This window comes from Nannospalax galili, unplaced genomic scaffold, assembly GCF_000622305.1.
Source record: "Nannospalax galili isolate Female #2095 unplaced genomic scaffold, S.galili_v1.0 scaffold923, whole genome shotgun sequence".
NCBI lineage: Eukaryota > Metazoa > Chordata > Mammalia > Rodentia > Spalacidae > Nannospalax > Nannospalax galili.
In genome coordinates this window covers 1,044,756-1,056,430 of record NW_008349753.1, presented here as the reverse complement: position 1 = coordinate 1,056,430, position 11,675 = coordinate 1,044,756, and the positions used below count along the sequence as shown (strand labels likewise).

General features: G+C 46.2%; 1 protein-coding gene and 2 long non-coding RNA genes across 10 annotated transcripts in view; 1 reads left to right on the top strand and 2 right to left on the bottom strand.

Moving 5' to 3' along the window:
* Positions 1 to 521: 521 nt before the first annotated feature.
* Positions 522 to 9,967, bottom strand: LOC108491503. Of its 2 annotated transcripts, XR_001872780.2 has the most exons (3): positions 9,725 to 9,967; positions 9,181 to 9,283; positions 522 to 716 (listed from the first exon to the last, which is right to left on the bottom strand). It is a non-coding gene; the product is annotated as an uncharacterized LOC108491503 (long non-coding RNA). The 2 variants fall into 2 exon arrangements; XR_003851712.1 differs by lacking the exon at positions 9,725 to 9,967 and having other exon boundaries at positions 9,181 to 9,317.
* On the bottom strand, positions 3,496 to 9,122 carry LOC115072682. The gene is made up of 2 exons (XR_003851713.1): positions 8,984 to 9,122; positions 3,496 to 3,764 (listed from the first exon to the last, which is right to left on the bottom strand). It is a non-coding gene; the product is annotated as an uncharacterized LOC115072682 (long non-coding RNA).
* The window catches only part of Atxn1 (ataxin 1), a 470,135-nt gene continuing 467,675 nt past the window's right edge, over positions 9,216 to 11,675 (top strand). For 3 of the 7 annotated variants that reach the window (XM_008847057.3, XM_029570390.1, XM_029570391.1), the window contains exon 1: positions 10,065 to 10,256. The gene's annotated coding sequence lies outside the window, so the exon portion shown is untranslated. Of the gene's footprint in view, positions 9,338 to 10,064; positions 10,257 to 10,290; positions 10,475 to 11,675 lie in introns of those variants that run through there. The other 4 variants (XR_003851711.1, XR_003851710.1, XM_017801654.2 and 1 more) reach the window with 3 other exon arrangements.

The window sequence follows — 11,675 nt, the reverse complement described above, 5'->3', positions numbered from 1 at the left end:
CATTTTTTCTCTGATATATTTCATTCTGCACAAAGGGCTGACTAGAGTTCTTAAGAACCCGATCATGAACCAAGATATGTGATTCTGAATCATCTGCATGATCTAGGAAAATTAACTCCTTCATGATTTTTTTCCCTGAGAGGCTCCCAACGTTGTGCCCTCTGAGCCTACATCACAATCTGCCCAGATTTTGTCACAGAACCTCTCCCTCCTTTTTTTTTTTTTTTTGGCACAGGGACATATAGGATGCCAGCAACGCAGTTCACACGGGGTCATTTCAGTCTCTTTAAAGTCTTGATGATTCGCGTCTGGGTTGGGGAGAAAGGGTATGGAGAAAAAAGGAAGAGCTGAGCAGGGGGAGGTGCCATGCAATTATGAAATTGACTGCAAAAAAGCTATCCTGGGAGTGATGGGATCACACACTCTTACTATTGGTATTTAAGCTCCAGCTTTGAAAACAGAGAGGGGGTTGTGGTGAGACACAGATCCCATGACTTGGTTGTCTGTCCCAGTAGAAAGAGTCCATGACTGTATATTTATTACGATTACAATGTATTAATTTCTCTTAATATCTGGCAAAGACGAAAAGCTCTGCTGTGACAGTGCAGCTAGCAGAGTAAGATTTTGGCTTCAGGGGTGTGAGTGGATAATTTGTCTTCTTCCTCTTGATTCACTGGTGTCACAGCTGACAGGGTCTTCCATTCTGCATGTTCATTCTGTAGTTGAAAAGGAATTGTTTGTAATTTACAGACTAAGTCTGAGTGCTATTCTTCCACCCTGGCAGAAGGCATCTGTGGTAGGAACTCTCATTTCATGTCTGTACTACAGACACAAAGCAAAATCAGAACCTTCAGTGGTGAGCCTCCCTTTCCCTGGTCCAAGCCCTATGGTATAGAGGCCTCAAGGGGAGGGGTTCTACAAATATCAAATCACCTGACAATCCTCTCTGAGACCCAGACAAGGACAGTTTCTTCCATGAACTCTAGCTATTTATTATGTTTAAAAAAAAAAAACCCAAAGCTTGCCAGTGTGTTTTACTGCAACTCTTTCTCTTTGGGGGCAAACTTGGTAAATTCCTCATAAAATGGTGTTCTTAAACTCTGACCTTCATTTGGATCAGTTTGTCCTGGCCAATATTTACTGAAGAAAAATAAAGTAGCAAAGAGAGCTTGCAGCCATGCATTCTCACGCCATGAAGTTGGAAGGACAAAGAACTTTCTTGGATGACTTCTGTAACAATGGCAGGTTTTTTCTGCAGCCCACTGTGGTCCACCAGTCTCTTTGGAAAGCACCCTGAGCTTTACATGTATAATTCATCAAGTGCCACAGGCTTAAGTTCAAACAACAGTGCCTTTTGACTTCGATTTTAATTTAGAAAATGGATTTCTTTTGAGGAAACAGAATGCCAAGTGGTTAATGAAATACTTAAAATAGATTTCCTAAAGTTCCCAGCCAGTACTAAGCAAGCAAGGTCCAACTCACTCATTCTCAGCCTTAAAGTGCTGTCTGCTTATTTTCCATATAAGAAGAGCTTTGGACGAGTAGAGTCATAAGTTACGGTATTTTACAGGCCATTGCTTTATATTCAATCTTGGTCTGAGTTGTGCTGATGAAAATTTATCTCTATCTTGCTTACAAATTAATAATGGTAAAAAAATCTAATTTCTTTTAGAAGTATCTTCTAAATATAATACACATACATATTTCTTTTTGATAGCCTTGATACATTTTCTAGTTAAACAACAATTTATGTAATTTTCTTGTGTGTGTGTGTGTGTGTGTGTGTGTGTGTGTGTGTGTGTAGATCAGAGGACAACTTTCAGGAGTCAGTTCTCTCCTTCCAATATGTGAGTCCACGGCACTAAACTCAGGTTGTCAGGTTTGGTGGCAGGTGCTTTTACCTGCTGAGCCCTTCACCTTATTTTTTGAGTTAGGATCTCTCCCTGAACCTGGAGCTCATGGGTTCCACTAGACTGGCTGGCCAGCAGTCCCCAGGGATCCTCCTGTCCCTGTCTCCCCAGCAGTGGAATTACAAGCATGAGCATCCACTCCCAGCTTTTTATGTGGGTGCTGGGGACTCAAAGTTGAATCCTCATGCTGTGAGACATGTCCTTTTCTGACTGAATCATTTCCCAGCCTGCAAATAATGTAATTTTCATTATTGATGCCCAAAACCATCTGTCCCTAGAAGGTATGAGCCCCAAACCATTTAAACAGCAAACCTCAAAACCAGCTGTAATGCTAGAATGTTTTTGCTTTCTAGTACTCAATGTAAGTTTCCCACCAGCTCGACAGAATGACCAAGTGTCTGAGCACCTTCAACAAGACCGATGAGTCTGACACATTTTTGCTTTATAGTCCCACAGCAGACCTACTGATGAGATTATGTATTCAGACAGTCAACTCTGGGAGGACAGAGGATAAGGTCCACATCACATGGAGCAAGGGGGCACCAGAAGGAGGGAGAACAACAGCTATTATCTACTATATTACTTCAGAGAGCCACCAGGGTTCTGAGAAGTCCAGCTGTGGGCTTTGGGGAACTGATCCTCTGTCTCTCCAGCTCCTTTATTTATGCCAGTGCTGGCTGGCCATTGGAAATATCCTTAGAGTGTATGAGGGTGTAGCTCAGGGATGGAGAACTCGCCCAGCATGCTGAAGCCCTGCGTTCAATCCCATGCATGGCAATATGTATATATACATACATATATGCATATGTTGTACATATATATACACACAAATAATATATATATGCATGTATATGTATATATACATATGTATCTATTATGTATATTTGTATGTATATATGTATGTACTATGTGTGTATATGTGTTAATTTATTTCATGTATCCCATACCCACATATGCTGAATATATATATGAATAGATATATTTCATTTAAACATTTAATCAATACAAAAGTTATTGAGGTACTACAAATACTGTATGTATATAATTATGTATTTATATATGTATCCAACTAAGCCTTTAAAATTTTAGGTATATTTGATACTTAAAGCACATCTCAGTTTAAAGTAGCCAGATTTCAACTGTTCAAAGCCCTGTCAAACAGTGTGGATTTCTGTTTTAAAGTTCAGTGATGTTTAAATAAGTCAAATACGTGCTCTGTTAAATCATAAGCTGGAGGCAGACGCTGCAACACAATGACTTTTATTCATCCTCCTTTTCTTCTTATGGCTCTGAGAATCAAGCCCAGAGCCTTCTGGGTACTAAGCAAGCTCTCTACTACCGAGCTGCACTCTAAACCCTCATTCCACTCTTGAATATTGGTGATGTCATTTCACGATCAAGGAACCTGTGTGGCTGCAGTCTGGTAGAACAGCAGGGATGATTCAGAAGCAAGTCTGTAAGAGTCAGCAGAGACTGCAGACGGAGCACAGAGTCTGGGAACTTAAACTTGGGTGTGACCAGTTGATCTCGGAGTCTACTATGTGAGCAGTTTTCACTTTTGTTTTTAGTTGCTTTATTATTCTGGTTTATTTCTCCATAGGTTTATTTCGCCATAGGTGTATTTGGGAACACAATCTAAGGAAAGTGTATATGGTAGCCTATGGCTTGCTCAGATTTTAAAATAACATATATAAGATTCCATCCTCCTTATAACAGCAGTGTTGAAAGTCTATTGTCAGTATTTCCATTAAAAATCCAAACTTTCCAGGATTATTACATGGCCATAACAAATTGTTCCAGGCAGAAACTTGGCAAATCTTTCCCCACTGTGGGAGGAAATACTTTTCAACAATTCTAAAAAGATAAAAATAAATAAATGTTTACCACTTCAATTTACTTTGTGATTTTTGATATGGAAGACATTCAGATAAAACACATATTTTATCTTCATATTTAATTTATTTTACAAAGTTGGAAGGCTAATATTAGTTTGTATGTCAAACTTTGCTCAAGAGTTACACAAGTGATCTCCTAGCACCCAAAATTTTAGTGATTCCATTGTTTGGCTCTCACGTTTCCAGCTTTGCTTGGTATGTTTCTGAAAGACACTGGATCTGCCAGCTGTGTTTTTCAAGAGGTACTATTTGTTCTGAACTCCTTGTGGACTGGGATATTTTACTCGATTTGTATTCTGGGTCTTATTTATTGTATACTAATAGATGCAAAACAAATAACTACTGAGGGATGATAAGGACTTGATACCTTGCAATTAAGATAATTTCTAGTCTTCATTTTTGAGATAAGGTCTCAAGTAGCCCAGGCTGGCCTCTGACTCACTATGTAGTTGAGGTTGGCCTTGAACTCCAAATCCCTCTATCCCATCACCCAAGTGCTGGAACTACAGGCCTGGATCTCTATTCATAATCTCTTATTTAAGTGCCCACTTATCAGCTGGTACTGGTGGTCCATAACTGTAATCTCATCACTCGAGGCTCAGTAGGAGTGCCATGTCTCTAAGCCCCATTAAGGTAATGTTTAAAAATGACATTTTAACTGCTAGCATTCATAAGGCCAAGAGTGGACCTGAACTGTGGACTGCAACTGCTAAGAACCTGTTTCTTCAGATGTCTAGGAATTGTGCTTTGTTCATTCTTTCTAAGCCTCATTATGGTTCTACCTTAATAAAGAAACAGCCTTGACTCTTAGCCTCTGCTTTAAGGCCAAAAGCCAACCCAAACTCTGACAACCTGTTTCTTCAGACTTTTCTTGAAACTGTGCTCCCCAGCAAGGCTTCCTCTAGTTCACCCTTTCATTGAAACAGCATCTTCAGCATGAAATGGGGACATAGAAATCAGGACCCATCCTTATCTTAAGAATCTTGCCCTTGGATCCCTAAGTCTAGAATATCACACACAACAACAGACACATTTCACTCACAGTTTGCACTGTTTTCAAATTCATACTCCATCTTATACTATCTTGGGTGGAGGGCCAGAGGGGTCCTGAGGGATTAAGATCACATGCTCAGGTCACAAGAGGAGCAGATGACTCAGTAGCTTATTAAATTATAACCAGTAACTTTTGAGTTACAAGGTTAAAAAAGTCTTTAGTCCAGATTCTGTCCATATTGTAAAAGTCATTCCCACACAGGAGGATTGGAAGTTCTAGGCCAGCCTGGGCTATGATAGAGCAATTCACTCTCAATAAATAAACACCTACATATTAGACATCCACTATCAGTAACTTTTAAAGTCTTTTGAAATCATTAACAACCAAACTGCACTAGTAAATGTTTACCCTCTATAATTTTCTTCATTCGTGAACACCCCAAAGGATTACTGGGACACCTAAAAACGCAGTGTTCTGAAAGTGAGCTGGTCTATCCTTTGTTTCGAGCTTGTCTTAGGCCACCTCTCCTAGCCATTCCAGGGAAGTATTTGAGGATAAATATAGAACAGTGAAAAGCATAATGTGCCATTTAAGTATAATTGAGACACTGATTTCTACCATGGCAGGCACTAAAAACAACCTAAAAGTTATTTAGAAAGCATGGCAAAATTACATATATTTTAACCAGCATGTTTGACTCCAGATTAAGTTATTGAATGCAATATTGAGTGAACCAACTCAATTTCTAGTTATGTAGAAGTTACTTTCAGAGCAGTTTTATTCTGTAGAGAGATATCTTCGTATTTGACTAGAGATAACTAAGGTGTCTCTCCTCTTCTTTGACAACATTTTGTTTCTCTTATTTATTTACTATGTGTTGGGCACTCATGCCACAGTGCTCCTGTGGTGGTCATACAACTTGCAGGAGTTAATTTTCTCTTCTACCCTGTGGGTCCCAGGTATTGAACTCAGGCCCTTAGACTTAATAGCAAGCACTTTTAATCTCTGAGCCATATTGCTAGACTTAGAAGTTATCCCTGCCTCTCTCTGAGGAAAGGTGTCATGTGTCCTATGTTGGTCTTGAACTTGTTATGGAGCTAAAGGAAGATGACTTTGAACTCCTGATCCTCCTGCCTCCACCTCTTGGGTTACAGATGTGTGGCATCACATCCAGTTTATGAAGTGCTGGGGATCAAAACCAGGGCTCTGTGCATGCTAGACAATCAGGCATCTTTTCAAAGCAGGACTCCTACTAAAGTTCACTGTCACTGAAGAATTCAAGCCTAGAATTCAAAATCAGTATATCTTTTAGTTTATATAATTTACAATCTGTTCAATAATTTACTTGCTATAATCTGGTAAGCAGTGTGTGTTTGCTTAGCTTTTTGTTTTGTTTTGTTCTGAACGACATAACAGGCTACTTCCAATGCAAACATATACTACAATTTAAAATCTGTCATCGTTTGGAGGGCCTGCGTACACTGGTTGCATTAAGCACTCTTGTGCTCCCTCTGCTGCCACAAAGAAAACATTCATATTCAAGACCCTAGTACACCCACTCTTCAGTTTATAACACAGATTAGCAGGGCTTTTTTGAAATATAATACTAATTCCCCAAAGCATATACAGTCACCCTTTGGATGGGAGGAGCAGTTCTAGGATCTCTTTCAGATACCAAAATCATAGGATGTGCAAGTATTACATACAATGACATATTTGAATATAGTATATACACATCCTCCTGCAGATTTTAAATCATATCTAGATTATGAATAAGATCTAATGCAGTGTAAATGATCTGTAAACACATGTTCTTCTATATTATTCAGGAAACTCTCTCTCTCTCTCTCTCTCTCTCTCTCTCTGTGTGTGTTCAATACTCTTTTTTTTTCAAATGTTTTCTGGTTGAGTCTGAAGATGAAGAGTCTAAACACAATGTGATATTTTTTCATGGGTTAGTTAAATGAATAAAGTAGTAATTAATTGGCGAAATGAGTTCTGTATCTGCGGCCAAATGTGTCTAGGCAGAGTCCCAAGTATACAGTGTAGAGTTCTTCATGCTGGGATGTGCTGATGAGTCTTCAAAAGCTAGTTGAAAGGTAGATTCTGACTTCAGAGTCTGGGATGGGAGCCTTGACTGTGGAAGTCTAAACATCTCCCAGATGGTGGTGCTGTGGCTGCTGTTGCTTTAAAGACTATACTTAGAAAGCAGGTGTAATATAAAGTCTTAGGAGCTAATATGTACTTGCTGGTCCATTATAAACTTTCAAAAGTAGATAGGACAAAAGCAGTAAAATAAAAGGGGAAGGGGAGATAGCTTGGTAATTAAAAAGCACTTGCTAGACAGTTATGAGGCCTCGCATGTGGATTCTAGTGCCCACCAGATGTGTCCACCAGATAAGCCAGGCATCCCACCCACACCTGTAACTCCAGTTTGGAGGGAGGTAATAGGAGGATCCTTGGGGTTTGCTGACTTCCTTCCAGCCTAGTCTAGAAAATAGAAGCCCCAGTTTCAGGGAGAGACTCTGTCTCAAAGGAATGGGAGGCCTTCTTCTGGTAACTGCACACACACACACAATAAACAAATAAATAAAGAGAAAATATTAAAATTACTTTTCACTTTGTGTAAGTAGTTTATAATACAGGTTAGGAATCCAATCAGGAGATTTTATTCCTCAACTGTACTTTATTTCAAAGCTTCACCCATCCTGTGTAACTCCAACATCAGATTTATGAGAGTTGTGGTGCTACATCATTGCTGACTGGCGTCTTGAAAAATCTGCTCTCTTTCCACTGAGTTTTCATTTGCATAAGAAATTTTGCTTTTAAAGAATCAGTGCTGTTACTTCTGATTACACAGTTAATATTTTGTCATCCAGAAAGAAAACATTTCAGCACTCAAGGTAATGAAACTGTTTCATGAGTATTATGTTTATGTTGAACCTTGCAGGAAGCAATAACTACAGGGATTGTGTGTGTGTGTGTGTGTGTGTGTGTGTGTGTATGTGACACTTATGGCTTTAATCTTAATGGCTAAGAAAATTAATTACATTTTTTTTGGTTTTTTTTTTTTTTTTTTTTACTGTGTGGTTAATGTATATATTTAGCTTTCTTGACGGAACATTTAAATTAATTGACTAAGTCTAATCTGAGTTATGTGTTTTAATATGTTTGGGGTTGTTAATGCAAATTAACTGCTTGCACCTATGTCATAATTACAATATTAGTGGGGGTTTTTTTTCCTGTGAAAATTCTCTAAATGTAAGATGTCTAAAAATAGAGTGGAGGTAGATTGGACAGTTTGCAGACTATGAATTGGAATAAAAACATCTCAGCTACGCCAAAAACATGGCAACCAATATTTTCTGTTATAAAAATATTTTAGATGAATTTCGGATTTTTTATGAAAGCTGTCTGAAACTGAAGCAGATAGAGGCTGTGTTGATTCACAGGCCATCAGTAATAATACCTGCAGCAGGAGGCAGGCAGCCTTTTGCATGACAGTCAGCTAGCTTCTACTGCTTCCCCTGGGCGGCCTTACCGACTGGGGGCAAAGACGCCACTCGGCTGGCTAGGCTCTGAACTATTAACCTTCACCTGGGTGAAACTTGAGAGCGAAAATAAAACCAGACCGAGCCTTTACAGGAAACTAATGTTAAGCGTCCACTAGAGGCTGTAATGAGACCAACAATGTCACTTTAGCACAACCGGGTATTGAAACCTAGCAAACACAGATTTTTAAGCGGACAACAACAAAAGTTATAGAAAAAAAAAAGTGAGAGAGAACACTAGCAGTTCTATTTAAGGAGCTACGGACGTGTGCACGGTATTTCAAAACTTGAGAACAAATACACATCCAGGGCTCTTCACCTCCCCCCTCTATGCGCCCCCCCCCCCTTTAAAGCTGCTGGCTCTACAATACCGTTGCTTAAAAGCTACACATTTCTCTTGATGATTCTGTATGCTGCTTCAGACCGTGACTAACTGTTAGGTCATAAGGAAACAGAGCCAAAAGGTCTCTCAAACCCAGCAGGCACCAGTGGTGGCATCCAGAGAGAGCTAGAGATCGGGTTTCTAGATGTCTACCTACTACTACTAGTCTTGGAGAATTATCTGCAGCAAAAGAACTCAACCCTCAGCGGCCCTGGGAGGGAGTGTTCCCGCTCCTCCTCCAGGTGTCACACCTGTTGGCAAGGTGCACCCCATCCCAGAAGATTCCTCTGCAGGGAGCTCACGCCTGCCGGTGGTGCAGATGGAGGGGGCGGGGTGGTGAGGACTGGACGTTGGCGTCTAACCACCAAGACAGGGGAAGTTCCTTCGCGGTGGGTTCCCGAGAACTACCAGGGAAGGCTCGGTTTACTTTAGCTCCTGCACCGGTTACCTCACTTCCGATGAACGATCCCGAATTAGCTGCCAGAGGAGTGAGCCGCTGGGCTCTCAGGGCTAGAGCTGAGAAGTTCGGTGCCCGCTGCAGATTTCCGGACCTGCAGAAATAGAAAGGAGGGCCGGGAGGTCTCCAGCTTTCCCTGGCAGGAAAGGTGAGGGTGCATTGCCAGCGGGGGAACCCAGAGAACTTTCTCCAGTTGCTGCCACAGCGGTCCCGGCGGGCCCAGCGTCTGGGCTGCGGAAGGCGCGCGGAGTGGAGGGTTAACAGCGAGGATCCCAGTCCTCTTAGACTCTTCTAGACTCACGGTGGGACCAAGGGCACTTCGGATTAGAATTAGCCCGGCTTCCGGCTCCCTTGGTAGTTCACCCTCCCAGAGCCGATGCCTGACACCCCGAGGGGGGAGTTCCCCAGGTTGACCGAGTTGCACCCGGCGCTCGCCCAGATCCCTCCAAACTAGGTTGCAAGGACCCGGGGAGGGCGGCGACCGGTCACCACTCCAATGACCTCATCGCCCAACTTCCCCGCCCCTTTCTCAAACCTGGAAGGCTCAGTCCCCTCGGGCCGGCCGGCGTCCCCGATCCCGAGCTACAGTTCGGCCTTCCCGGGGGCCTGGTGCACTGAAGGGTTAAGGGCGCGGGCCGGCCGCTGCGCGGTGCGCTCGCCGCGCTCTGTGCGGCTCGCCGGGCCGCCTGCCAGAGGGTGCCCCCACCCCCCCATGAAGTCGGATCCTTGAGCTGCGGCGGCGGCAGCCAACTGCTCCATATTTGGCTTCTATTACACATTTACATACTGGAGCGAGCGAGCGAGCGCGAGAGAGAACGCGAGGGAGGGAGGGCGGGCGGAGGGAGGAGGGAGGGGAGGGGAGCGGGAGGAGAGGGAGGAGGAGGAGGAGGAGAGAGCAGAGTATACCGCAGACATCATTTCTACTACAGTGGCGGAGCCGTACAGGACCTGTTTCACTGCAGGGGGATCCAAAACAAGCCCCGTGGAGCACCAGCAGCGGCAAGACGCTGTGTGTCTCCCTCTGTCCCCCCTTCCCCACGCAACCCCAGATCCATTTACACTTTACAGTAAGTGGCTATTTTTTTTCCTCCTCTGATTCTTTCTCTCCCCCCTCCCCCATCCTCTTCTCCCCCTGATTTAGATTAAAATCACCCCCTCCCTCACCTCAATCCCCTCTCTCCCGAGAGGGGCCAAAGCAACACCCAGCGTACACCCCCACCCTCCAATCTCAATGGGCTTCACGGAAAACAGCTGGAAGAAGAGCGAAGGAAACCGACGCGTCCTGGTGTGTGTGTGTGTGTGTGTGTGTGTGTGTGTGTGTGTGCGTGTGTACATACAACGGTGCCCGGCTCCAGCCTTCTGGCCCGGGACCCCACTCTGGGCGCAGGAGTGGCGGGCAGGGGACTGCCAGGGGCAGGGTGGGCGGCCGCAGGGAGAGGGGGCGCGCCCGGGCGGGGGGCGCGGGCGGGGAGAGCGGCGGCACCAGGCTCGGGAGGCTGCTGGCCGGGCGATGCGCGCAGAGCCATGCCCTCCTCCCTCCGGGTGGCGCAGGGGGCGTTGGCGCCGGGGGTCGCGCACCCACTGCGCTTCTTCCCAGTCCCCCAGTCGGGAGGGGGCGGGGAGAGCCACCGGGGCTCCGGGAGGGCCGGGCTTCCTGCGGATGGTCGCGGGGCTCGGCGCCCCGAGGCTGGGGTCTCCCCGCCAAGGCCGGCCTCTCGCGCTGTGCGGTTGCGTGGCCTAGAGAGGACTCGCAGCGCCGCGGGCTGCGGGGCTGGGGGCGCGGGAGGTGGGCGCCGGGCTCCCGGCGCGGGTGAGCGCAGCGCAGCTGGAGAGGCAGCGGGGACCAGCCCTGGCTGCAGCCGCCACCGCCGCCCTGTTGTTGGTGCTGCCGCTTCCTGATCAAGTGCAACTGCGGCTCTTGGAGCCCGGAGCCCGCGAGCGCCCCGGCCCGGACCCCGCCAAGAGCGGAGAGCGGCGGGCGCTGCCCTGCGCCGGGAGTGCTCGGCTGCGCCGCGGCGGGGAGGGTGAATGAAGCCGGGAGGAGGGGAAGGAGGAGGCGGCGGCGGAGGAGGCGCTGCGGGGATTGGGATGCGCCCCGGAGCCCCGCGGCTTGTTCACTCCGGGAGGGCCGGAGACTCTGCCACTCCCGGGGCCGCCGCCTCCTACGTGGTTCCAGCCCAGCGCGCCGGCAGGTCCCGCAGGGGGCAGGGAAGGGGGCCGGCCGGGCGGAGCGAGAGGTGAGGCGGTGTCGAGCTCGCGGCGGCGGAGGAGGCGCTGCGGGGATTGGGATGCGCCCCGGAGCCCCGCGGCTTGTTCACTCCGGGAGGGCCGGAGACTCTGCCACTCCCGGGGCCGCCGCCTCCTACGTGGTTCCAGCCCAGCGCGCCGGCAGGTCCCGCAGGGGGCAGGGAAGGGGGCCGGCCGGGCGGAGCGAGAGGTGAGGCGGTGTCGAGCTCGGCGTGAGTGCGTGTGTGTGTGTGTGTGTG